The 26,598-nt window shown below is 47.9% G+C and overlaps 1 protein-coding gene across 1 annotated transcript in view; it reads right to left on the reverse strand.

The window, feature by feature from the left end:
* LOC119163274 (uncharacterized) overlaps positions 1–26,598 on the reverse strand; it is a 185,812-nt gene that overhangs the window by 130,157 nt on the left and 29,057 nt on the right. The gene's annotated exons all lie outside the window — the stretch shown is intronic.

Raw genomic sequence — 26,598 nt, forward strand, 5'->3', positions numbered from 1 at the left:
TTTTTATTACTCCAGTGATTAGTTTTGTGAACAGCAAAGCGCGAGCATACGGCAATCAAGAGGTTGTTCGATGAGTCCTAACGATTTTTTTAGCAACGTCATGGCGGTCGCCCAAAATGGCGAAATCCGCAGATTTATTATTACTGATTCAAATTTTCTATTTTTCTGCTATTGTTCGTATTCACTAATGTGGGTAGTAAGTGTACTCCTAGGTTTACCATTGTACGTAGACAATGTTACGCGTATTTGTTTCGGACAACGTTAAAACTTAATATAGGGAGCTTTGTAGTCCTTGAAATTCAGACGTGTAATGTTTTCTGCTGTTGACTTTCTCTCGATGCTATTGCTTTGTGACAGGGTAATGATAATTGTACATTCCATTTGGCTTTATATTCGGTTCGTTGCTTTGTTAATTTTCTATCGCGACTAATACGGTCGCCGAAGTTGTTAATACCCATTCACTGCAATGAACGGTGTGCTCCCAGCGAGAACTTTTGCCGTGAGACTGATCGGTAACAGCGAAACAAATATGACAGTATGCTAGTCACGGTAATTAAAAACATACGAGATGGATAAAAATGATATAAACAACTAATATAGGTAGTAATGTGTATACGTTCGCTCTGTACGTATTGTTACGTGGTCGTGACTGTTAAAGACGCTGAATCCCAAGCGTTGAAAGTCGTTCTGTTTATTGGGCAAAGCTGTGCCTCGCAAGGCAAGCGTGCCTAGCAAGGTTGCGCCAAGTGAAGCAAGTTTAAAGAATTGATTGGATAGATTCACACATAAAATATGCAAAACCTTGTATTGTTGACAGACCCCCAAGTATAGTCGCTCTCCCGCAAGACGTGGACAGTCCATGGCTGCACCGCACCAGCGCATGTGCGATCATCGCAGACGACTTACGAATGAACAAAAAAAAATTGCAGCATATCCACGGAGTGAATGATGATGAGTGGGGCGAAGCATCCGTCAGTCCGTCCGCGCTTCTGTACATCCGTTCGTTCTTGCTTGCGCCCGTCCGACTATCCATCCGTCCGTGCGTCTGTCCGTGCGTCCGTTCGTGCGTCAAGCAGACAGACTGGCGACCAACGGACGCGGCGGAAGATACACGGTTTGCCGATAAAACCTTTCGAAGCTTTGCCCCACTCATCATCATTCACTCCGTGGATACGCTGTGAGGTGGTTACTACATGTATTTATATGTACAGGTGACGACCGACCCACGCCTTCAGGAGCTTTGCCCCTAAAACAGACGAAAGGATAAGTAGTTGGGGGGGGGGGGGGGTTGTATCTCCTTGAGAGAGACGCAATAGTTACGCACCACCACGCACCTCACACAGTCGAGTGCGTCGCCGGTGTGCATTGGAAGGGCGCCACGATGCATGCGGTGGCGGCTGTAGATTTCGTCCCACGCCTTGCTGCCTTTCTGGGTCGCCACTGCAACGCACGCAAGACACCGTATACGCTGTGGAGAAGGGGACGCCTCTTACTGTTCCTTTCCCTCTCGTGCTGAGATCAACAAGTGCGCTGCACAGGGAGTCGGAAGTGGGCAGCCGATGCCGGACGTGGTGTGCACAGTTTTTAGAGTGTAATTTAGCATAGCCTTGGTTTCCTAATACCTATACGGGCTGTCACGATAGCGCGTGCACGGTGCTTACCCCGTAGTCACTGATTATTCGTCGCCAATGAATTTTCGGCAAAGTGCTCGTTGACGTATGAATATATCTCTAATGGTGCAGCTGTAGTAGAAGTGAAAGTGAAAAACAGCTTTCTGACAGAACAACAGAAGGAACGATCGCAACTCTTGGGGGGGGGGGGGGGTTGTGATTAGAGGAAGGAAAAGACGCTTAATTTCTGCAGCCCCTTAGGGAGCAACTCTGACGGGGCGAAAGCGCGCGCTGTGCGAGTGCCTCTCTCTCTTTGTGTGCGTGTGTGTGTGAGTGAGTGAGTGTGTGTGTGTGCACGCGTTACGTGCGCATCCAGTATCCGACATCAGAGAAAAAAGCAAACACAGAACGACGTCGCAAATGCCGTGTGCTAAGTACGCACGTTATAATACGACAACACCTGGAACACAACATGTATACCGGTACGTACAGGTGTAGCTCATGCAGACGCTCACACACAGTGCATTAATCTTGCCACTTGACCATTGTTGTAGAAGCACGATTCGCACTGAACGTAGATTGGCCTGCGTGAAGTGATTTAGCGCAGAGTTTCGCTAGACAGAACAAGAACAAGAATAACACACACAGCCGTGCTTTCATCTTGTCCAGTCTAGCAAAAATCTTCGCTAAATCACTTCAATTGTGTCGAGCCAACAACGCCAGAAGTCATCCCATGTTAAAGTAGATATGCCCTAAGCATAATATCTGGGGTTTCGCGCCTTAAAACCACCATATGATTATGAGAGACGCCGTAGTGGAGGGCTCCGGAAATTTAGACAACCCGGAGGAGGTAGAGAAGAGAAAGGCAGAAGGTCAACCAGGCGAGCGTCCGACTTGCTATCCTACGCCGGGGAAATGGGATTGAGGGATGAGAAGAGAGAGATCGAAAGAAGACAACATAAAACATAGGTAAGCTTAAACTAGACTGCCGCGTTGACGATAGTAATGAACACACAACTTCAGGCGTACCACGTTCCACCGTAGGTCGTTGGTTCATGGTGCCTACTAAAGGTTTGCAAGCACTCTACGTAGAACGTCCGGTATACCTGTTGTACGTCCTCAGTGTGTAGGGATTTCAACCAGCCGACAAATACAGTGAAGTGTGTCGAGCAGTTATTGAAGAACTATTGGGATAGGTTTGTGTTCCGGCGATGTGGAGGTGCGCTGTGAATCAGCATGTCGCTGCGACTTCGTCAACGGGGGCCAAACTGTGTCAGTTGTGTCCATGGTGGTCTTCTTGGTGTCGACCATCACTGATCAATGTGACTGCGGCTTTAGCAATGTAGACTAAGTGGAATCTGCAGAAACCATGCTTAGGTTAGGTTATGTTAGGTTAGGTTATATTAGGTTAGGTTAGGTTATGTCAAGGAGAAAGTGAAGCAGGGCGTTGAATGGGTGCTGCGGATGCAGAAACATTGAATTTCTCCGACGAACTTCGGCGCTTTTTGACAGTTGCGGTGGCCTTGCGATGCGATGTATGGTCTCTGGCCATTTCCCTCAATACAGCTATCTCTTTTTTGATTTCCGGGCAATCTTCTGAGGAAGCTTCGTGGGATCCATTGCAATTGGAACACTTGAGAACAGTGGCTTTACAAGTGGCCGCGGAACGGATTTCAGCATAGCGAGAACATACTATAGCTTGCCTTCGCATACGGTTTTCACGTGAACGCGGTTCATGTATTTGAGACATTGCAGCGGCTTCGGCACAAACGGTCTTGCAGAGTGTTGAAAGTGTCCCACCTTTACGTGTGAAGGTAGAGAGTCAATTGCCTCTAAAATTTATTTTCACGCAGCGTGAGGTACCCAAACGAGCAACCTTGACGATGACACTTGCTTCATTAGCTGGCTTGACCAGGCCATTCAAGTCCGAGTTGGGAACTGCAGCGTCAACGTCGTAGATCACACTGGTGACGAAGTTGGAGCTCATCGGTGTGTAAGAGCAGACGTTGATACCTCCCACCTCTGCGACGTTGCGTAGAACGTTCATTGCGGCACCATGTGAAACATCAATCGCCATGACAATCTTACGCGGGAATTCCTTAACGTTCATTGACATCGATCGCACAGTACACGGGCTTCTACCATTTCGCCTACATCGATATGCGACTGCCGCGGCTGCATGGATCGAACCCCCGACCTTTGGGTTAGCAGCCGAGTAGCCATCGTTCCGCCGAGAAGGACAGCCGTTAGTCTGTGCGCGTTTCAATGTCGTTATCACTTCAATGACGTTACCATCCAGTGACATTATCACTTCGCAACTTCGTCGCAAACTAGATGATTACGGCTTCGCAAACTGTTGACCTTTTGCATTGCAGCAGCAATTGGCCAGTAATAACCATCAACTTGAAGGGAATCAATAAGCAGTGCCAGCGCTTTCTTTAATCATCACTGCTTCTCTCACTAAAGGACCACTCGGAGCGTTGCTCGTGAGGTTGGAAAAGGTGCTGCTTTCCAATTAATGTCCTTCTTGTCTCTTTGTCATCGTTCTGTTCTCACGCTATAACTAGCGTCATATCGTCAAGTGCCATCCACTCCCGAGTGTCCACTCCACTCCGAGATGGTTGTAATGCCGGACAGTTTTTTCATTAGTAAGTAAATCGGACTAGCTCCAAGGGGATTCAAATGTTTATTTTTTTTTTACTTATATGCACTGCTGTGCATGCTGTAGCGTCGTCGGGGTAGATTGGGTGGGATGACCAAGATCAGGCAGGTCATGAAAGCAGGACGTCCATTTAGGAAACTTGAAAAAAAGGATTTATTTGCATTCAAAGAAAAGTTAACTGGTCATCGTTGTTCCCCCTTCTGCGCCCGCCGTCTCCTCCGTCCTTTTTATCCCTCTCGTTGCCGCCCCTCTCCCTCTATCTCGGTCCATCAGTCCACTTCACGAAAGGCAGGGGCGGCCCGCAGTAAGAGGGGGGGATCAAGGGGGTGAATCGTCCACCCGGAACCCGACTTCCCCTCAGCTCTATGCTCAGTTGTTCCGGGTGGACCCATCCCTCCAAGAAGCAGCGACGAATCTTTCGTTCCCCGAAACCGCCGCCGCATTCCGCAGGGCCCAGCCGTGGCGCCAGCGCACCGTCCCGCGACACAATGGTCAGCCTCAACAGTCGCTGCGTTCGCGGAACTGAGTGGCGGCGACATCGCGCTCGCCTCGAAGACGTCACTGGCAGCGGGACGCAACAGACTCCTCCGCCGCCGAAAGACTCGACTCGAGGGTGGCCAACTGTCGGGTCACCTGAAGCGTCGAGACGACATGTGCAAACACTCGGCCTCTCTGGGCCTCAGCACTCGCATCACCAATAACCCTGTTCCAGGGATACACAACACAAGCACACACACTCTGGTCGGCGTGCCCGAGCGACACGCCCACCGGACGCCAAAACTGCCATAATTTTACCCCATGATTGCCCTCTCTTTCTTTCTTTTTTTTTTTTGTGGTGGTCAGCCCTTGGAAAAAAATCTAAATGCCGTGACCTCAGCCGCGATAGAAACACATCAGTAAAAAAAGAAACAGCAACAAGAAAATCAGTGTTCGACTCTAAAATCCACGGCTCAGTCCATCGGCGTTCTTATTCTGGTTCCCCTTTCTATATTTGACCTCGAAGTTATACTCCTGTAGTATGAGGCTCCATCTCAACAGCCTCCCGTTTTTATTGGACATTTGCTTCAGCCATGAAAGCGGGCAGTGGTCAGTCTCGACCGTGAATTTTGTGCCTTGAATATAGCATCCTAGTTTTTGAATGGCCCACACAATGGACAAACATTCTTTCTCCGAGGCACTGAAAGCCTCTTCTCGGGGAGTCAGCTTCCGACTGAGATAGAGCACCGGATGCTCTTCACCTCCCTCGTTAAGTTGGGCCAAGACGACACCTAGACCTCGGTTGCTGGCGTCGCATTGGAGAATGAATTCTCGGCTAAAGTCTGGCGCGACAAGCACGGGCCGAGAAGACAAAGCTTTCTTCAAGTTTTGGAAGGCCTCCTCCCTCTCGGTGCTCCAAGTTACCACTTCCGGTTCAGGTTTTCGCAGGCTGTCGGTTAGCGTGCTGGCGAGCTCCGAATAATTTGGAATGTAGTGCTGGTAATAGCCTGTCATTCCTAGAAATGTTCGCACCTCCCTTTTGTTTACGGGTCTTGGGAAGTTGACTATCGCAGCTACTTTGGCTTTCATTGGTTCCCGTTTTCCCTGCCCTATGTCGTGTCCCAAATACGTGACACGGGCTTGGCCGAACTGACACTTCTCGGCTTTAATAGTCAGGCCCGCCCCTTTGATTCTTTCAAGCACCGTTCGTGTGTGCTGCAAATGAGACTCCCAATCATTAGAAAATACGGCCACGTCGTCTAGATATGGCACCGCAAATTCTTCTAGTCCTTCTAGCACCCGATCCATTAACCTTGAAAAACAGAAGGGTGCGTTTTTCAAACCAAAGGCCATGGTGACGGGCTGATAAACGCCAAAGGGTGTTACAAATGCTGCATACCGACTTGCTCGTTCAGTTAAGGGCACCTGCCAATATCCTCTCACTAAATCTAGGGTTGAAATGAAGGTAGCCCGGCTTACCAGCTCCACCCTTTCCTCTATGTTAGGCAACGGGTACACCTGGTCTTTTGTGATCGCATTCAACCTGCGATAATCGACGCATGGCCGTGGTTCTTTCCCCGGCACCTCGACCACCATCAAAGGGGAGCAATAGTCACTATATGCTTCTTTGATCACGCCAAGGCGAAGCATCCTTTTAACTTCCGCCTTCATTAAGTCCAGCTGTCGCGGAGACACGCGGTACGCCTTCGAGCTAAAAGGGACCTCTGTAGTCAGCTCGATATCATGTTGTACCAAATGAGTCCTTCCGAGCCTTTCCCCAAAACATTCCAGATATTCCTGAATAAGGCTCTTCAGATCCTCGACTTTAGCTGTACCCAACTCGTCTTTGTTAACTGCACACGCGATTATCTCTTCTACACTAGGGCCCGTGTTCCCAGGAAAACAAGGTACCTCTAGAGAAACCTCTTCTGAAACATTCATGGCGATGCTAACAATTGCTGCTCGCTCTAAAAATGGCTTCATTAGGTTTACGTGGTAGACCCTGTCCTCGCGTTTTCTTCCAGGTAATCTCACGGTGTAGTTTACTTCCGAAAGGCGACTGATAACCTCGGCAGGTCCATCCCAGTGGACCTCCAGTTTATTCTGGCGATTAGGCCTCAATATCATCACTTTGTCGCCCGGGTTGAATGATCGCGTCCTGGCATTTCTATCATAGTAGCGCTTTGAAGCGTCTCGCCTCGCCTCTAGGTTGCCCTTCACGATCTCACGACACTTATGTAACCTTTGCATTAGGTTCAACACATACTCGATCACACATTTAGGCCCCCGATCATCCTCCCACAGTTCGCGGACTAGCCTCAGCGGACCTCGAAGATTCCGGCCATACACCAGCTCTGCCGGTGCGAACCCGGTTCCCTCGTGTGGCACTGTGCGCAACGCAAATAGCGTGCCCGGTAAACAACCATCCCAATCACACTTCCTTTCATGGCAAACAGCTCTCAATACTTTTTTTAGGGTAGCATGCCATCTCTCCACACTGTTGCTTTGTGGGTGGTAAACCGAGCTATGCAAAATTTTAACGCCACATTTCTCGAGAAACATGGTCGTGAGAGCACTCGTGAAAACGGTTCCCTGATCCGATTGCATTTCGGCAGGGAAACCGAGGCGCGAAAATATAGAAAGCAACGCATCGACTACCTCGACCGAAGTTGCCTCCTGTAAGGGCACCGCCTCGGGGAACTTCGTTGCAGGACACAATAGTGTGAGAATGTATCTGTTCCCCGCACTTGTTTTCGGCAACGGCCCCACCAAATCTACAACAACTCTGCGGAAGGGCTCAGAAATAATGGGCACTTTTACCATCGGGGCCTTCCATTTGTCGTTAGACCTACCGGCTCTCTGGCAAGCGTCACAAGTCTTCACGAAATTCTGCACGTCCCTGAAACACCCCGGCCAATAAAATTCCTGTAGCAATCTTTTCTTGGTTTTATTTATGCCCAGGTGTCCTGCCCATGAGTGATCGTGACAAAGACTGAGTAAGTCCTTGCGGTATGGTGATGGCACCACCAATTGATCGTAGCACTGCCCTCGCCTATCTCGGTATTTACGATATAGGATACCGTTCCTCACTTCGAAAGAGATGTTTCTTGACGAAACACCTTCACTGTTTCCGTTGTTCATAACCGCTATACTAGGGTCAGTTTTCTGAGACAGCCGTAACGCTTCCCTGTCAACCCCTAGCATGCGCTCGTAGCTGTGCGAGATTGGGGCCAACACGGACCCCTGCAAACTATGATCTTTTCCTTTCGAAGGTTTCTTTCTTTTCTCAATTATCGGCTTCTTAATCTGACCATTTTCCGGATTTTCGGTCGGAGGAATAGGGATAAGTGCCTCGTCGGGCTTAACTTCTGCGGATTCAGTTGTTAACTCTTTCGCTTTGGCACCTTCCCCTTCCCCGTAACGCAGCTGCTGAGCCAATACGCGTGCTTTCGATCTCGTCAAAGCCATGACCTGGGCATCAGCAAAAGTGCACCCCCTGTCGTTGAGTAGTGACTCCGAGCTGTTCGAGAAAAGGTACGGGTAGCCCTCTGGTAGCCCACGGGAGACTGCTGCTACTGTCTCGATCGCTCCAAAAGGACCCCGAATGTGTACCTTTGCCATAGGTAAACACACTGAATCTTCGCTGACGGCCTGTCTTATCCACGCGCATTCGGATAAGTAGTCTTCACTTTTTACGTAGTTCGGATGGACTACGTCCATAGTGGCCGCGGAGTCTCTGAGTACCCTACACCTTTTGTCATTAACCATTAAATCTGTCGTGTAAGGTTTCAAAAGATCTAGGTTACTCGGGTGATCGCTTACGCAAGCAAACACTGGCCTACCTTTTGAGCAGTTTCGGGCAAAGTGACCTGTTTCGTTGCACTTGAAACATAGCGCCTTAGCTCGCGACTCTAACTCTTCTAAATGATTTCTGACCTCCTTTCTGTTCTTTTCCGGCTCTTTCAGCTTGCCTTCAGCACGCGCCGAATTTTGATTAGTTTCCTCTCGCTCTTTTGTTGCGCTTTGCGGTCCTCGAGTGTAAGCTTGGGGCCGTGGTGCAGGCCTTTGATAGTGATGTGCGCTGTTGATCGGGGTCCTGAAGCCTCGACTGGCCACGTACTCGTCGGCAAGCTGTGCTGCACTCCTAACAGACACACCTTCCTGCCTATCCTTGACCCACAGGCGCACGTTATCCGGCAGGGTGTCATAAAACTGCTCCAAACAAATTAGATCCCTCAGTTTACTTAAGTTATCCGCACCTGCTCCTTTCACCCACTCTGAAAAATTATCACTCAGGCTACACGCAAACTCAACAAAGCTTTCACCAGGCTTCTTTCTTTCCCGTCTAAATCTCCTCCGAAATTCCTCTGTGGAGAGCCTGTATTTTGCGAGTAATGTCGACTTCACTGAACTGTATACGCCTGCCTCGGCTGCGCTCAGTCTGGCCACGACCTGCGAGGCCTCACCCGGTAACAACGCAAGCAACCGCTCTGGCCAGGTGTCCTGGTGAAATGAATGTTTCTCACAGATCCGTTCAAAATTAATCAGGTAGAGACCAATGTCCTCGCCTGTTTTGTACGGCTGAAGCAAACTCGTCATCTTCAGGTTCTCAGTATGCGGCGGCGCCGCATCTGCACTGCGTGCTAATCTCGCCTGCTCTAGCTTTATTCTCTCGAGCTCAATTTCGGCCTGTCTTTGTTCTCTCCTTTCCTGCCTTTCCTTCTCTTCCGCTCTTTCCCTCTTTTCTTCCTCCCTTTGTTTCTTCTCCTCACATATCTTTTCCCAGGCCTCGCTGAGCTCGTCCTCCTCGAAACCCCCTTCGATTATCGCACTGCGAATTTCGGGCTTCCTTAACCTGCTATTGATATCCAAGCTGAGCTCTACTGCTAACAGCAACAGCTCTTCTTTCTTTAACACTCCGATATCCATATCTTCACAAGAGCCAACCAATACTTCTGCAATATTCACCGCACACTTGTGGCGGCCCTTCAGAGCCAATTGCCCGATAGAACCCTGTTCTTATCGTCCGGCAAAACGTGATCGCTCAAGCACTCACCTAACCTCGAGCTGCCGAAGGCCGTGTCTCCCGGAGCCACGTTCACAGGTCCGCCGATCCCAGATCGTCGGGTCTGCCTTCTGCTGCTCGTCCTTAGTTTCCGGTAGTCGTTACTGCGACGGTTGTGCCTCCCGGAGCCACGAAGTCTCGCTCTGCCGATCCCGGATCCGCAGAAGTCGATCTTCCGTCCGCAGCTACTTCCAACCTCGAGCTGGCGAAGGACGTGTCTCCCAGAGCCACGTTCACAGGACCGCCGATCCCAGATCGTCTGGTCTGCCTTCTGCTGCTCGTCCTTAGTTTCCTGGAGTCGTCCAAAACTTCATGCCGTTACTGCGACGGTTGTGCCTCCCGGAGCCACGAGGTCTCGTTCTGCTGATCCCGGATCCACAGAAGTCGATCTTCCGTCCGCAGTTTTCTGCATGCCTTTTCTTGATCCCACCGCTGCCATCCAGTTTGTAGCGTCGTCGGGGTAGATTGGGTGGGATGACCAAGATCAGGCAGGTCATGAAAGCAGGACGTCCATTTAGGAAACTTGAAAAAAAGGATTTATTTGCATTCAAAGAAAAGTTAACTGGTCATCGTTGTTCCCCCTTCTGCGCCCGCCGTCTCCTCCGTCCTTTTTATCCCTCTCGTTGCCGCCCCTCTCCCTCTATCTCGGTCCATCAGTCCACTTCACGAAAGGCAGGGGCGGCCCGCAGTAAGAGGGGGGGGATCAAGGGGGTGAATCGTCCACCCGGAACCCGACTTCCCCTCAGCTCTATGCTCAGTTGTTCCGGGTGGACCCATCCCTCCAAGAAGCAGCGACGAATCTTTCGTTCCCCGAAACCGCCGCCGCATTCCGCAGGGCCCAGCCGTGGTGCCAGCGCACCGTCCCGCGACACAATGGTCAGCCTCAACAGTCGCTGCGTTCGCGGAACTGAGTGGCGGCGACATCGCGCTCGCCTCGAAGACGTCACTGGCAGCGGGACGCAACAATGCGTTATAAATTTGTTCTTCAAAGCAAACCTATATCGCTGAATGAAACGATGGCGTTTTGGCATAATTCCCGAGGGGAAATCACTTACTTTTTAGTGACGTACTTACGTGGGTTGTATATTGTATTTGTATAGTCGTTTTGTTATTGGCTTGCTTTTTTTTTCTTTTTTGCTCGAGCATTCACGAATAAACCTGTTTAATAAAATGATATGAAAGTCAGGCCTATCAAATGGTCAATTATACTGCAAATTTTCAGAACATACTAGTTTAAGCGTATTTTTTTACAGTACCCCTAAGAACCGTTGCTATGGTAATATTTAACGGGTACAAATGCACGAGACAATCAAACAATGTCAACTTTGTGTGATACAGAGTGACAGATATCATACAAAATAAAAAAAATCGTCAGATATACAGATTCACAAAAATAGAAAATGCATTAAGCCAGTGATAATTAGAGAAAAATACGAAAGGGATTAAAAAAACAACTGATGAGCCTGTATAGTAGACACCATTTAAGGTAAACTTTCAATTGTTCTACTAGTGCCGTTCTACTTTAGAAAAGAGTTTGTGAAATTTGACAGGTTGAGCCAGTGTTCCCAGATTCAGATTCAGTTCATAACTCCTTTGTTCTTACAAAACTAAGTAGCACCTGCAGGTAGACACACTCGAAATTCCTGACGTCATGCGACGACAAGGCGCCAAAGCTTTAGAAGTGGGTGTTACGGCCATCATTATGTTGTTACGTATTTTTTGGTTCAAAAGTTGAGCAGTCTTCATCGTTAGTGCTGTTTTTAAAGATCATTCACATTCTTTCTTTATAACCGTGAATTCTCAACTTCATAATATTATCTTCACTTGTTCTGATTCATGTATTCTTCGCACTGGCACAGCCGCTCATTTTTTTTTTTTGGTGTCGTTGCATTTATCATTTAGCCAATATTCTTTAGTCATTTCTTATTCTATTTTGTAAAATGTCTTAAGCAGTGTTTTTATTGTACATTGAGTAGTTTAACTTTGACTATTTGTAGCGTGTATTGCTTTTTTTGTATAGCTTCTTCCATGCTGATGACAGTGTTGCATTTTACTTATACATATACTTTATGACAACAGGTTCCCCTTCATCTGCTCCTGTAAACCTATGTAAACATGCATGCTTTATATGAAAGTGATTCTGTATACTTATGTTAACATGTCTGATTTATATGAAAATGATTAAACTGAAACTCATACGAAACTTTTTCTTTCGAGGTCCCAGCGGGTTCTCCACTCCCGGAGGGAGAAATTTCGGCTGCGTTGGTTCTTCGCCCTACCACAGAAACTACAGCTCATAAACGAACACCGGATAAGGTCAAGACAAGACAAGCGCTCTGTCCTTTCACCATTTCGCGAGACTAATTACAAAGTACGGCTTGACTTAGTAGTCACCTTTACGGTCTCCGTAGAAGGCTCTGCTGCGTAGGTGCCTCTGTAATTACACCTCTCGCGCTGACGAAACTAAAGGTATACTCGGATGTCAAGGAAATGCCTCGTCGCGAATCGGTGTCGATCACTTTTATTTGGTTTTACCTTTGTTAAGCGAGCACTTCGAGGGTCTTCGAACGTTTAGGACCGTCAAGGTTGCCTCCGTTTTCCCCCTCTCTCGACGTGCTTACGAAATGTGCGTACACAGGCGAAACGCCAGCGCCACCCACGTACCCTCTGTGCGCGTGAACACCGGTCTCATGCCTTATACGTACACGAGCAAGGCGCGCTAAAGGTAGGTGGCTGACGAACACATTGCGAGAGATGTGTGTGGTTTGTTCTTCCCACAACGATTTCACTAAATCTTGACTCGGCATATCTCGCTCGCTCGGCTGAGTGTCATCTGCGCTCTGTGAACAGTTTGCCGTGGAAAAACTTCTAAAACGAGACAGACCAAAATTTACGAAAAGAAGATCTTCAGAGTGGGTTAATCGATAATAAAGGAATGTGCCAAGAGCACTGGAAAGGCAATAGACGAAGCGAGATAGAAATATAACACAGATGAAAAGTGGAAGGGCCAACTAAAAGTTGACATCTGGTTTGCCACCCGTGGAAACCTACTAAAATAATAAGAATGGGAGAACATAACAAAATGACAAAACAGAGTGACTCATGTTCACAACACAGGATGGCGATAGACGAGGACTGTAGATATATAAATTACGATGAAAGCTATTGATAGGTGACAGGATGACGGTACAGGAGATATACGAAACGATGATGGTAGACGTTCGTAATGAGTGTCACGCAACAGAAAAACTTAAATATAGACTATAGAAACTTAGATGATAACAAACCACTGTCTCAAGTTAGACAAGAAAAACAAGAAGACAGAAAGAGAAAATGTTGTAAATTTCCATGACATATTGTTGAAGCAACTTCGTAAGCGATGTGACATAAGCATCACTCAAGACTTTCCATAAAGTACGAAGATACGAAATGACTATATTGTCGCGCGTGAACAAGAGGGACTTCAGGTAAAGAATACCGCGTAGTCACAGAGGCGCAGGTCAGGGACACCACAACCAAAAACAAAAGCCTCGGCGAGAGCGCGCTAGCCCAACAACCTCTTCCTCGTTTTTCTCCTCGATGCGGGCTCGTGCTCGCCGCAGTTCATGGCCAGGTGGCATTATTCCCCCACTGAAAAAAAAAGCATCGCCCCGATGCTCGCGCGAATGGTAGTGGATAAGCGGAAGTAAAGCAGACATGCACACTGTGGGCACACTTAAGAAAAAAAACAACAACAAAAGAACAAGGCTGAGGCACGGTCCCACTAACGTACGAAGTACGGCTTGAGCCGTACAACGTGAACAATCTCTGGGTAGTGCTTTCGACGCTGGGGTGACATGGTTCCATATGGAACCACCTCATAATTCACGTCACTGATGCGACGCACTACTTTGTAGGGTCCAAAGTAGCGACTCAGGAGCTTTTCGGACAACCCTTGGCGGCGAACCGGAGTCCATACCCAAACTAGATCTCCTGGGTGGTATTCGACCTGTCGATGGCGAAGATTGTAGCGGCGTGCATCTGCAGTTTGTTGTTGCGTAATATGCAGGCGTGCCAACTGTCGAGCTTCTTCGGCAAACTGAGCAAGCTGCTCGGCGTCAGGTGTGAGCGACCCGTCGTAATCGTGTGGCAACATAGCGTCCAACATGGTCTGGACCTCACGCCCATAGACGAGACGGAACGGTGTGAATCGTGTCGTTTCTTGGATGGCAGTGTTGTAGGCGAATGTTACGTATGGAAGGACCTGATCCCACGTCTTGTGTTGAACGTCTACATACATGGACAACATATCGGCGATGGTCTTGTTAAGTCGTTCCGTCAGGCCGTTAGTCTGCGGATGATACGCCGTCGTCTTGCGATGGCTCGTGAAGCTTAGCTTGAATACATCGTCAATGAGCTGAGCCGTGAAAGCTGTTCCGCGATCAGTGATGACGCAAGACGGGGCGCCATGGCGAAGAACGATCTGTTCGACGAAAAACTGGGCAACATCGGAAGCTGTAGCTCGTTGCAGGGCTCTTGTCTCGGCGTATCTCGTTAGATAATCTGTCGCTACAACTATCCATTTGTTACCGGCAGATGACAGAGGAAACGGCCCCAGTAAATCCATGCCTATTTGATCGAACGGCGACCTTGGTGGTGTGATTGGTTGCAGCAGGCCTGCAGGCTTCAGTGGCGGAGATTTGCGGCGTTGACATTCACGGCAGCTTTTCACATATCTCTTGACGTACATAGCAAGTCTCGGCCAGTAGTACGCCTGTTGAACTCTGGCGAGAGTTCGTGAAGAACCTAGATGCCCGGATGTGGGTTCGTCGTGGCAGGCCAGAAGAATGTCGTCTCGCATGTCAGATGGGACCACTAGCAAGTAGGCTTTTCCATTGCCGTTCGAGTTTGATTTATACAAGACACCGTTCCGCAGGCAGAACGAAGAGAGATTGCGAGAGATGTGCCGAGGTACGGGTGTGTTGCGTCCTTCTAGTTGGTCAATGATTGCGCGAATCTCGACGTCATCGTGTTGTCGTGCGATCAAGTCTGTTGCAGTGAGGACTCCGAGAAAGCCGCAGTCATCGTCATTGTCGGGATCACAAACTCCGGTAGGTGCACGTGACAAGGAATCAGCATCTTCGTGCTTGCGGCCTGATTTATAGACAATGGTAAGGTCAAACTCTTGCAAACGAAGGCTCCATCGTGCCAGACGCCCAGACGGGTCTCGTAAATTGGCTAACCAGCACAATGAGTGATGATCAGTAACTACTTTAAAGTGACGGCCGTAGAGGTAAGGCCTGAATTTCATAGTGGCCCACACTACTGCTAGGCACTCTTTCTCCGAGGTGGAATAGTTCATCTCGGCGCGAGACAGGGCACGGCTGGCGTAAGCTATCACGCGCTCAGTGCCTTCTTGATGTTGGACAAGCACGGCGCCGAGACCTACATTGCTCGCGTCGGTATGAACTTCCGTGGCAGCATCCTCGTCGAAGTGAGCAAGAACTGGTGGTGCCTGCATACGCTCACGTAGATCGATAAAAGCCGCGTTCTGTTCTTCATTCCAAACGAATGGTACGTCGTCACGTGTGAGACGAGTCAGAGGCTCGGCAATTCTAGAAAAATTGGCGATGAAGCGACGATAGTAGGCGCACAGACCGAGGAAGCGGCGTACTGCTTTCTTGTCACGGGGAACGGGAAAGGAGGCTACGGCGGTTGTCTTGTCGGGATCAGGTCGAACACCGTCTGCGCTCACAACATGCCCCAGAAATTTAAGTTCTTTATAGCCAAAGTGGCATTTTTCTGGCTTCAGCGTGAGGTTCGCAGAGTGGAGTGCTTCCAGAACAGCCTGCAGACGTTTCAAGTGTTCCTCGAAAGTGACCGAAAATACGACGACATCATCGAGATAAACTAAGCAGGTGTTCCACTTCAGACCGGTAAGAACAGTGTCCATCATTCTTTGGAATGTCGCTGGTGCAGAACACAGGCCGAAGGGAAGCACCTTGAATTCATACAGGCCGTCCGGTGTAACAAAAGCAGTTTTTTCTCGGTCTCTTTCATCAACCTCAATCTGCCAGTATCCGCTTTTCAAGTCTATGGATGAAAAATACCTTGCTCGCCGTAGTCTGTCTAGTGAATCATCGATGCGTGGCAGAGGATACACGTCTTTTTTTGTCACGTCGTTCAGCTTTCTGTAGTCCACGCAGAAACGCAACGTTCCGTCCTTTTTCTTTACAAGAACGACTGGCGATGACCATGGACTATTGGACGGCTGTATAACATCATCCTGAAGCATCTCTTCGACTTGAGCATTGATCGCGTCACGTTCTTTGGCAGAAACTCGGTAGGGTTGTTGCTTTATGGGCGAGACATCGGTGTGTATAATAATCCGGTGTTTCATAAGGGGCGTTTGACGCACCTTTGAGGATGAAGCGAAACACTCTTGAAATTCAAGCAACAGCTCCTGCAGCGCTGTGCGTTCTTTCTGCGTGAGGCTCGAATTGATGTCCACCTTTTCAAGAGCCTTAGAAACGCCGGTCGATGTCGATTGTAGCCCACTATTTATTGATGCGGCAGAAAAACATTCAGCAACGTCTTCGATGGGGTAGGCGAAAGCGATAGCGGTGCGTCGAAACAGGTGCCGCTGCTCATTACTAAAATTTGTCACAAGCAGCGTGGCACGTCTGTCGTGAAGCGTAATGAGGCTGCGGGCTGCGCAGACACCTATGCTAAACAAAAGTGTCAAGTTGCCTTCGGCGACTGCCTCACCGTCACGTATCTCGTCACACACGACTTCAACCAGGATGCTTGAACGTGGAGGCAACGTGATTATGTCGGCCGAAACACGAAGCGAACTGAGATGGCTGTCATCAGGCTTTTCTGCTTTGTCTGTAGAGAACGTCACTGTGCGCTGTCGGAGGTCAATGATAGCGCCGTATTCACGTAAAAAGTCGACGCCTAGGATGAGGTCTCGGGAGCATTCAGGAAGTATAAGGCAGCTGCAGAGAAATGTGCGTTTGCGAATGCCGACTCTAATCGTGCAGATACCGAGAGGGGTGACGACGTGCCCGCCGGCTGTACGGATTCGTGTCCCGTACCACGGCGTACCCACTTTCTTGAGATGCGTCGCCAGTTTTCTGCTCATGATGGAGTAGTCGGCCCCTGTGTCTAATAAAGCTGTAATATCGTGGCGGCCGTCGAGCACTACAGGTATATCTAGGGAAAGTCGGCTTTCTGATTCGGGAGCTGTCGTCGTTGAACCACTGCTGGTACGTACTCGCATGGATTGGGGCCCTTGTTCGTGTCGTTTATCAGCGGCCCCGCCCCCGAAGGTCGCTGTCGTTAGTTTTCCCGCCTAGGGCTGAGCGGCCGTGCTGGCGCCGCCCCTGGGTAGTTCGGGACACTTGACGAAGACCTTCTTGGAGATGGTGATCGTGACTGGCGCCGCGGGAGCAGTGGCATGCGCTGCTCGGACAGGTACTCCTCAATCGCTCTGGGTCTTTCGCCAAATCTTGGCCTGGGTGAGTCGACGGCGAAACCCTGAAGTCCGAGGCGACGGTACTGGCATTCGCGGTACACGTGTCCGGCTTCGCCACAGTGGTAGCACAGCGGCCGTCTGTCCGGTGTGCGCCATACGTCCGATTTCCGCGGGAGGAGCTGCCGATTCTCGAAATGCTGGACTGGTTGAACTGCTGGGAGTGGATCGCGATGTGCAGGGTGTACGAAACGGCGTGGAGGAGCGTAACGACTCGCAGCTTCGGCGTACGATGCAGGAGCGACGTAACAGCTCACAGCCTCGGCATAAGATGCGCGGTGAGGCTCGATCGGTACAGGCGGGGAAGCATCGTTGGACAGCGGGACTTGCAAAGCCTGCTGTACTTCACTCCTGATGAGGCTGGAGATGGATCCCGCAGCAGGTGGAGGCGGCCCGTGAATCTTCTGCAGCTCGTCGCGTACCACCGATCTGATGAGGTCGCAGAGAGCTTCGAGATTGACGTTACTCCCCGCAACTCCAATCTGGTCCACCGGCGAGGCAACATTCACGTGGCGGTCGTACACAGCTGATCGCTGCTGCAGCATGTTTTCCATTGTCGTTGCTTCAGTTAAAAACTCTGCCACAGTATTCGGGGGACTTCGCACGAGACCAGCGAAGAGTTGCTCCTTAACTCCTCGCATTAGGTGGCGCAACTTCTTGTCTTCTCCCATACCTGGGTCAGCGCGACGGAAAAGGCTCGTCATGTCCTCCACGTACGCCATCACGCTCTCGTTCGGCATTTGGATGCGTGATTGGATGGCCCGTTCCGCTCGTTCACGGCGATGGGGGTCAGCGTAACTTGCCAGCAGCTGACGACAAAACATCGTCCACGACGAGAAGGGTTCGCGGTTCTCGTACCAAGTACGAGCTCCGTCCTCAAGGCTGAAATATACATTCCGCAGCTTGTTGGCGTCGGTCCACTCGTTGAAAGCCGCAACGCGTTCAAAGTGAGCCAACCAGTCCACAACATCCTCCAACATGGAGCCACGGAACACCTTCGGCACTCGTGGCTTCTGCAGCGTGTAATTAGCCATCGGAATATTTTCCGTACCGCTCTGGGGTGGTGCAGTTGATGCCATCTCCGGTAGAGGTTCACGCTCGGGGGACAATCCTCGGATTCTCCGGCTGGCCCGGTGGACAGGTGTTGCGACTGCGGGTATAGGGCTCCCAGGAGGCGTTTGGATCATTGACTGGGAATACCCAGCGACTCCACCAGTTGTCGCGCGTGAACAAGAGGGACTTCAGGTAAAGAATACCGCGTAGTCACAGAGGCGCAGGTCAGGGACACCACAACCAAAAACAAAAGCCTCGGCGAGAGCGCGCTAGCCCAACAACCTCTTCCTCGTTTTTCTCCTCGATGCGGGCTCGTGCTCGCCGCAGTTCATGGCCAGGTGGCAATATTACATGTCACACCAGTAGGAAAGCGAAGTGGTATATATACTGCGGTACATAGGCAAGCAACACATAACTCAGCAGCTATGAAGTTTCTGGCACGAGCGTATACTAATAGCGCAATCGTTGCACGCCAAACCATAGAGGAGGCTTGTGAAGGTCCCAGTACACGGTGGACGTGAGACGTATAGGGGCATCAAAATAGGTTAAGACGCGCTATTTTCGCACACTTTCTCCAGCACTTCCCGTATACAATGCTCAAAGACCCTCCAAAATTTTAAAAGCTGCGAGTTAGCGATGAAAATTCACGAAAAAAATATTAAATGTCAAGAGCTCGTTCAGATCGAAGAAATCTCCTGGAACGACCGAACTTCGGCTGTTCATGTTTATTCGCTGTTTTAAGTGCGTGCTCTCGACGCGGTCCCGGCAACTTCGCGTGCTGGCGATTTCGGCATCATGCAGCAATAACTCCGGGCGCAGACAGTGGCGCGTCGGTTGTTAACCTCCGGCCGGACAGGGGGGTCGTCGCTCCCTAAGTGAATGAAGGAGACCCCTCGGGATTTGATGCGTAATGCGAAAGAAAGAGAACGGAAACATTCAGACTTGCGGTGTGCATTCCCGACCTTTCGTGCTTTCTTTCACTTTGAAGACGAAAGGGACACTCTGGTCAAACAAATAAATATGCTTACAATACTCCCTTCTTTTAGTCAGCGCGTAGAAAGTGCTTCGTCAAGAGAGGGAGTTAAAGAGAGAGTACAAAAATGATATATTTTTTGTTATTTTCTGAGTGAAGAAGCCAGTGAAGGTGTGAAATGCATCTTTTTTTCCTTTCACACCTAACCGCGAATGTACTGTACACTTATGTATCGCTCGCGTTGTTAAACAAGCTCAAAATAAGGCTCAGATCAAGTGAGAGCTAGGAAAGTTAACAAGAACGAATTTAACATCTTACGCTTCAATGCCGGTTGAAAGATACGACATCGAGCAGCACTGACGTAGCAAAAGGGGAGGGCGGGGCTTCAGACCCATACAATTTTTTTTTATTTTTCAGGCACACGCACACATACAAACGCACGCACTGAAATAAGCGTTCTGAAACTAATAATAATACAGATATTGACAAGTAAACAATGGTATACGTGTTTCATGATGTGGCTCGTACTAACCCGTGGTTATATTTCGAGACTTAAATGCGGACGTTTTAGTACCAGACAAAAAATGAACTTCATTTTGTGAAGTGCCTGGTTTGTAGTTTCTCATCAAACCAATCAATTACTTTACAAATTTCGCGTATGAATTTACTGCGGCCGAAAAATCTGCCAAATTCCTTGACCGAACCGATCTGTGTACTCTACATTAGGCGTAACGGCATCATCGCCACAATTACCAAAGAACGAAAACGAAACACGCGTATTTTTGTAGAATCATGCGTGACGTGTTGCAGCTTCGCTGGTCAAATATAATATAGTTGTAATATGTGCGTCTTTACGTGCCAAAATGACGATGTCGTAACGAAACGCGCTGAACTTAAGAACGTCGGAAATTTCAGCCATCTGGTGTTTTTCAGCGCGCACTCACATCATACTGTGCACTATAGCATTTGATCTCCCTCGGTTGATAGGTCATTCACCTTCTCAGAGTGGAATGGCTCCTCAAAAAAAAAAGTTATTTTTTCTACCTTGCACTGCATTACCTACACCTGTCGAATTAATACCGTCCAAGGGGAACCTCCATTCGCCTCACTCGACTCGTCTAAGGCGCGCACACGGCTGCATCTCGTGTCTACCTAAGAATGCGTGCTGCGTGCGTCTTCTTCGATTTCAAACCGGAAGAGCAAGAAGAAGAAGCGGCGGAGGAGAGGAGATAAAGACGTATCTTCAAAGAACGTGCTCCGCACTCTGAAAGGTGAATAACTCAATAATTCGGCGAAAGAGGAATACAAACTGAAAACGTCCCTCGGGGGCGCAGCGCTGGCGTCTCAAAAGAAGACGTCAGCGGAGAGGCGGACCACCCCGGATGAAGATGGATCATTTCGACAATTGCGCGTGTTATTTCATCTTTCCATCTCTCTGTCTCTCTTTCACGCTCACACACTCTACGATAGGAAAGAAATGAATTCGAAAACACGCGAATAACAACAGAAGAACATATAAGAAGACGGTGGAGAAGAAAGACCTGAGTGATGAGAGGCAAAGACGACACGATTTCGCTCCGGGTTTGAGTCGTGGATGTGTCGTATATAAATGATCGCCTTGCGCAGATTCATACCTTCGGCGATTTATGAAACAGTTTTGTGGTTTCTGTACAATGAAGGCGACGAGTAAGGGGACACGAAAGAACAACAACGACGACAACAACAATAAATACAACAACAACAACAATGACAGCAACAATAAAAAAAAAGAAGGCGACTCAAAAGAGCAACTACCACGAAAAGAAGAAGTGCAGATACCATCGATAGTATAGTATATTTTCTTGGCCAATCGCCCTGAGTGGGTATGTGCCATGGTATCAATGTTACAAACAAACAAACAAACAAACAAACAAACAAACAAACAAACAAACAAACAAACAAACAAACAGAAGAACAACAAGGCAGGGTCCACTTGCGAGCACTTCTCGCGCGCCACAACGGATCCTCTTCCATCCACTGAGGCGATTGTCCTCTTTTACGCACAGTTCTTCGTTCACGGCATCTGCATGGCCGCCATTGTACGAGTATCTCTCTTGAGGCTTTCGCCAGTCGAATTCGACCGCTATCACTCTCATCCCTATTCCCTCTCCCGCCATAATGGTACGACCTGAACCCGCCTTCCACCCCCCTTCCAGCGACCTTGGCACGCACAAATGTGCGCACATACGGTCGTCGTCAGCATGTACGTAGGCTTCGCGAGCGTGCACACCGCGGCCTTGCTCTTTCACGATGTCGACGACGTACGCGTCTCCATCAACCGTCTGCATATGCGGGTGGACGGAATCGATTCGGCTCCACGCGATCGTGCCGTGCCTCCAAGCGCGGTGTTGTTGATGTCCTAATGTCCTTTTTTACGCAAGCCCGTTCTTCGCATTTTCCCTTTTGTCTTTCGGCAACCTTGAATGATATTATGTAGTCCTCGTGCCTGCGGCGACCGCGAAAAGCTATATGCAACGAAACCGCACCGCCTTCCCCGAACGCCGATGGCTATCGGACTTCGACGTGGAGGTTTTTGCGCACTATTTCCCTCAAATCGTAACGACGAGCAGTTTAGATGGAACGGAGGAACCCTCCTTTCCTGGACCTCCTCCTCGAGAAGGCAACGAGATCCTTTTGTTTCCGTCGTGTCGTCTTATGTTGCGCAGTTGCGCCGGAGAAGCGGAATACCTCGAGGCTGGTTGCATCACTTTGTTGCATTGTTTCTTGAATTTATGTAAGACGTAAAGACGAGATGTTCGCATTCACCATTAAAAAAAATGTGAGCACGCATGAAAAAGACACGCATAAGAAGACGAACAATCGAGCCCGTCGCCTACTATCAAGTGAATGCTTTATTACGTCAGAAAGGACGTATATACGAAACCTAGACACATGCATCCACTGCACATGCACTCCTTTGCTGAATTTTGATTGATTAATATGTGGGGTTTAACGTCCCAAAGCCACCTTATGATTATGAGAGATGCCGTAGCGGAGGGCTCCGGAAATTTCGACCAACTGGGGTTCTTTAATGTGCGCCCAAATCTGCCTTTGCTTAATTCTGCCAAAAAACGTTGTGCTCTGTAAGGCGAAAGAAAATAAAAAACGCAGTGAAAGTACAGTGTGAGCTCCAAGAACAGTCGGTGGTGTATTTGGCGTCACACGAGGATAATTATTGTCCGACTTGCTTGCCTTTCATTTTCTGAAAACTCAGTGTTCCACTTGCCTCCAATGATGCTATATTGCGTCGACAGCGGGCTCGCCGTTCGTGGCCTGAAATGTCGGGCGTGTGGCTTGTGAAGCAATGAAAGGCACGCTAGATGGATGACGATTATTGGTGTGGAATGAAACAACGACCATGAAGGCGCAACTGATTTTATGATGTACGCGCACGGCGGCTGTGGGTGGGGGGAGGGGAGGAATTCTCTATGCTTTCGGTCCTTGTTCGGCTTCTGAACGGTTGGTGTCGGCTCACGTGTTTGACTGCGTACTGGAGCCAGTGGTCATAGTGTGTAACAGCTGGTTTAGGGCTAATCACGTGAGCGGAAACCTATTGAAACTCCGATGTGTTTAAGGTTTTCTCCTAGGAGTAACTAGAAACCAACCACATCCATCTCTCTAACATGAACTGACTCGTCAGTGCGGTCTAATTCTGGTCAGCATCGTTCAAAGTCTATACGCTGTCGCTTGACCCAGTTCTTGGTGCCAAGAAGTTTGACAGCCGACCGAGTCAAGTCAAGTCAAGATGCAATCATTTATCGGTGTCGTTGTTGTTGTTGTTGCCCCTTCGCACTGGCACATACCCACTATGGGGGATTGGCCATGAAATCTAGAAGTATCCTATATGAGATATATTAAAAGGTTTATCCTTAATGAAAAAACTAATGATGTAATAGAAAATAATAATTAACTAAAAAGGAATATTAAACTAAACAAATAATTGAAGATTGAATCAAGAAGAGAAAAGGTGAGGTAATACTACAGTGGAAGACAGAAATTTTGAGTAGACCAGACAATCGAGCTTATCTCACCCGGTCACAATCAAATGAATATGCAAATTTCATTCAAAATTAGACAAGTGTCTTCAGAAATATATTTAAGCAGGCATTATTATGACATGCGCTTTGATTCTCGAATGAAATTGCATACAGCATCGAATACGCTCCTGTGGCAATGTCCCAAGCTAAAGGCACCGAAACTTAGAACATTATCTGCAGTTAAATTTAAACCTACTGCTTGAAACGGAACAATTAAAAGTCTTTTCCTAATTAATGAATAGTTTTTACATGTTATAAAGAAATGCTCTATTGTTTCCGTTTCTTCACAGAATGGACACAGGGGGGATATCGCCAGACCAGCTCTGTGCAAGTAAAAGTTTAATGGAGGGACACGACATCGAAATTTGGTTAAAATAACTTCTAACTTTTTAGATTGACTCCACTGAGGTTTCCAGGGGTATGTTAGGTGCTGATAGTCCGTATATTTAGTAATATTTTCCATAATATCCGTATAAATAGCCCATTTTCTATATCTGATCGACACTATGTGTTCCGATTCTGGTAGTACCGAGATCACAGGGCCATCAAGTGTGGCTCGAGATAGTGAATCGGCTATTTCATTCAACCGTATGCCACAGTGTCCCGGGACCCAGACTAACTTCAGGAACTTCACATGAGGTGGAACTAATGTTTGTAATGTCGCTAGAGCTCTTGATTGTTCTGAAGCTGTGAGAGTAGTACACAGCGAAAGAGAATCAGTAATTATCATTGCACTCTCTTCGTTTGAAGGAAGTTTTCGTAGCGCTAAAATAATAGCCAGGAGCTCAGCTTCGAAAACCGGAGTGAAGTCTGGTAGTCTTACCGAGAATGACCAACCGAGGTAATCTGAGACGATTCCTACTGCTGCCTTTTCTTTATTCACAGAAGCGTCTGTGGCTATTATGTTCTTTATTTCCGCATGAGCTATGTAGTCTTCTAACCTGTCATTTAAGTAACTCGAAGATTGAAACTTAGATAGTGGGGGAAAAATTTCATCACATTCTATCGTAATATTGTGATTTAATGCTTTGGTTCCAATTACCGATCTGATATCCACCTTTATGCTTTCAAGTTTCTTTTGTACAAAAATAATCTGGGGAGTACGAAAGCGTGGCCAGTGAGCGAGGAAGAAGGCGTCGGGGTCACTAATAAAGGCATATGCAGACCGTCTCGCTGATAAGCCGTAAAATTTCAAGTATGTTTGTACTGTTAAGATACGGAATCGGCAAAGAATAGTTGGTATGCGAGCTTCCTGATATAGTACATTAATAGCGACATACCTGGGGAGTCGCAAACACAACCGTAACGCTTCTCGCTCTAATAGAACTAACGGTTTAATTTTGTACGTAGGGCCACCCGAAAATAATATACACCCAAATTCGAGTATTGGGCGCATGTACATTTTATATATCATTAATAAGGTGTGTCTACGTAACCCATATTTTCTGTTGCTCAACCTTCGCAATAAGCCTGAAGCTCGTTGTGCCTTTGCCACGTTATAGTCTATGTGAGGGCTCCAGTTAAGTTTCTCGTTATAAATAATGCCCAAATATTTGATAGACTCTACTTGTGGAATCGGTTCCTGATTATAAAGTACTGAAATTTGAATAGAATCTGCTATAGGGAACACCAGGAGCGCACTTTTACTGATGTTTAGAGACAATGAAATTGAATGCAGCCAAATTTCAAGAGAATACATGTACTTTTGCAATTTTTGATGCAAAGAATAAATGTCACTGTCTGCAACGAAAAATGCAATGTCGTCTGCATAAATGTAGACAGTGATATCTCGTTCAATGGGAATTGAGCTCATCAACACATTGAATAACAGCGGAGATAGGACCGCCCCTTGAGGTACTCCACGTTGCTGTTTGAATTTAGATGAGTGACATCCATCCTTTGCACAATAAAATTCTCTCGATTTTAGAAACTCTGCTACCCAATCAACAATATATCGCGGAAAGTCACATTCGTGTAAAGAATTCAATAAAATTGAGTGCTCAACGCTATCATAAGCTTTAGCTATGTCTAGTGTTACTAGTACCGCGTATTGTCGTCTTTTTCGGGCAAGCTGTATTCGGCTCTCTAAGTCGGCATGAGCACACCAAATTGAGCATTCGCTACGAAAACCTATTTGAAATGGTTTCAATATTAGCTTGTCAGCCATCCAAACTTTTATTCTATTATTGAGAACTCTCTCTATAATTTTGATCAGGTGAGATGTTAGAGAGATTGGTCTGATGTTGTCAATGTTAAAACCTGACCCTTGTTTTTTTAATATGGGAATCACTCTAGCTATTTTCCAGTCATGTGGTATCCAGGCATTGCTTAAGGAATAGTTTATAAGGTTGAGGACGTCGCCGGGTGATATCTGGAATAAAATTTTAATCATAGGAACTGTTATACCGTCAGGACCAGGAGCCGAAGAGGGTAAGTTTCTAATTACGCTTGACATTTCGGACAATGTCACTTTTTCGTAGTCAGTCTTTATAGAGGACTTTTGCCAGTTGATTGTCAAAGTCGACGAAAATCTGTTAGCTAAACCTCTTCCGATTGCCTCTAACGAATTAGTCATTTCTTCCGTCGATAACCTGTCATAATCAGAGTTAGCTAGAGACGGCAGAATTTTGCGCGATCTCATATATCGGAATAACGCTTTCTTATTTCTAGGTTTGGAAAGAAAGTCGAAATGTTTTTTGTCATAGTCTTCTTTAGCTTTAGCCACGGTGCGCTTAAATGTAGCAGCAATAAACTTGTAATCTGCCCAATTTTTGGGGGACTGATTATGAATTAGCTGCTTCCAAGCCGCTTGTCGTCGTCTATGATCACGAGAGCACTCAGAATTCCACCACTGACTACAAGGCTTTCTCGTATCAGACTCAATAGAAAATTCTGCTTTTTTGAACGTTCTTTTAATTACCGCACTTAATTTCATGGCTTTATTTTCATCGTTGTCTTCAGTGGGGGTAGTCAAAGCAACTTCTAGGTCATTTTTAAATTTGGAATAATTGATAAAGGTTCGAGCTTGGGAGTAAGATGGAATAATAGGGCAAGAAATTTCAAACAGTTCTGGTAAGTGGTCACTGTTGGTGGCGCAGTCTAGAGTGGTCCAAGATACGCTAGAAATACCCGAGCTTATAAAACTCAAATCTAAGGCAGAGCGGGATCG

Source organism: Rhipicephalus microplus, chromosome 9, assembly GCF_043290135.1.
Source record: "Rhipicephalus microplus isolate Deutch F79 chromosome 9, USDA_Rmic, whole genome shotgun sequence".
NCBI lineage: Eukaryota > Metazoa > Arthropoda > Arachnida > Ixodida > Ixodidae > Rhipicephalus > Rhipicephalus microplus.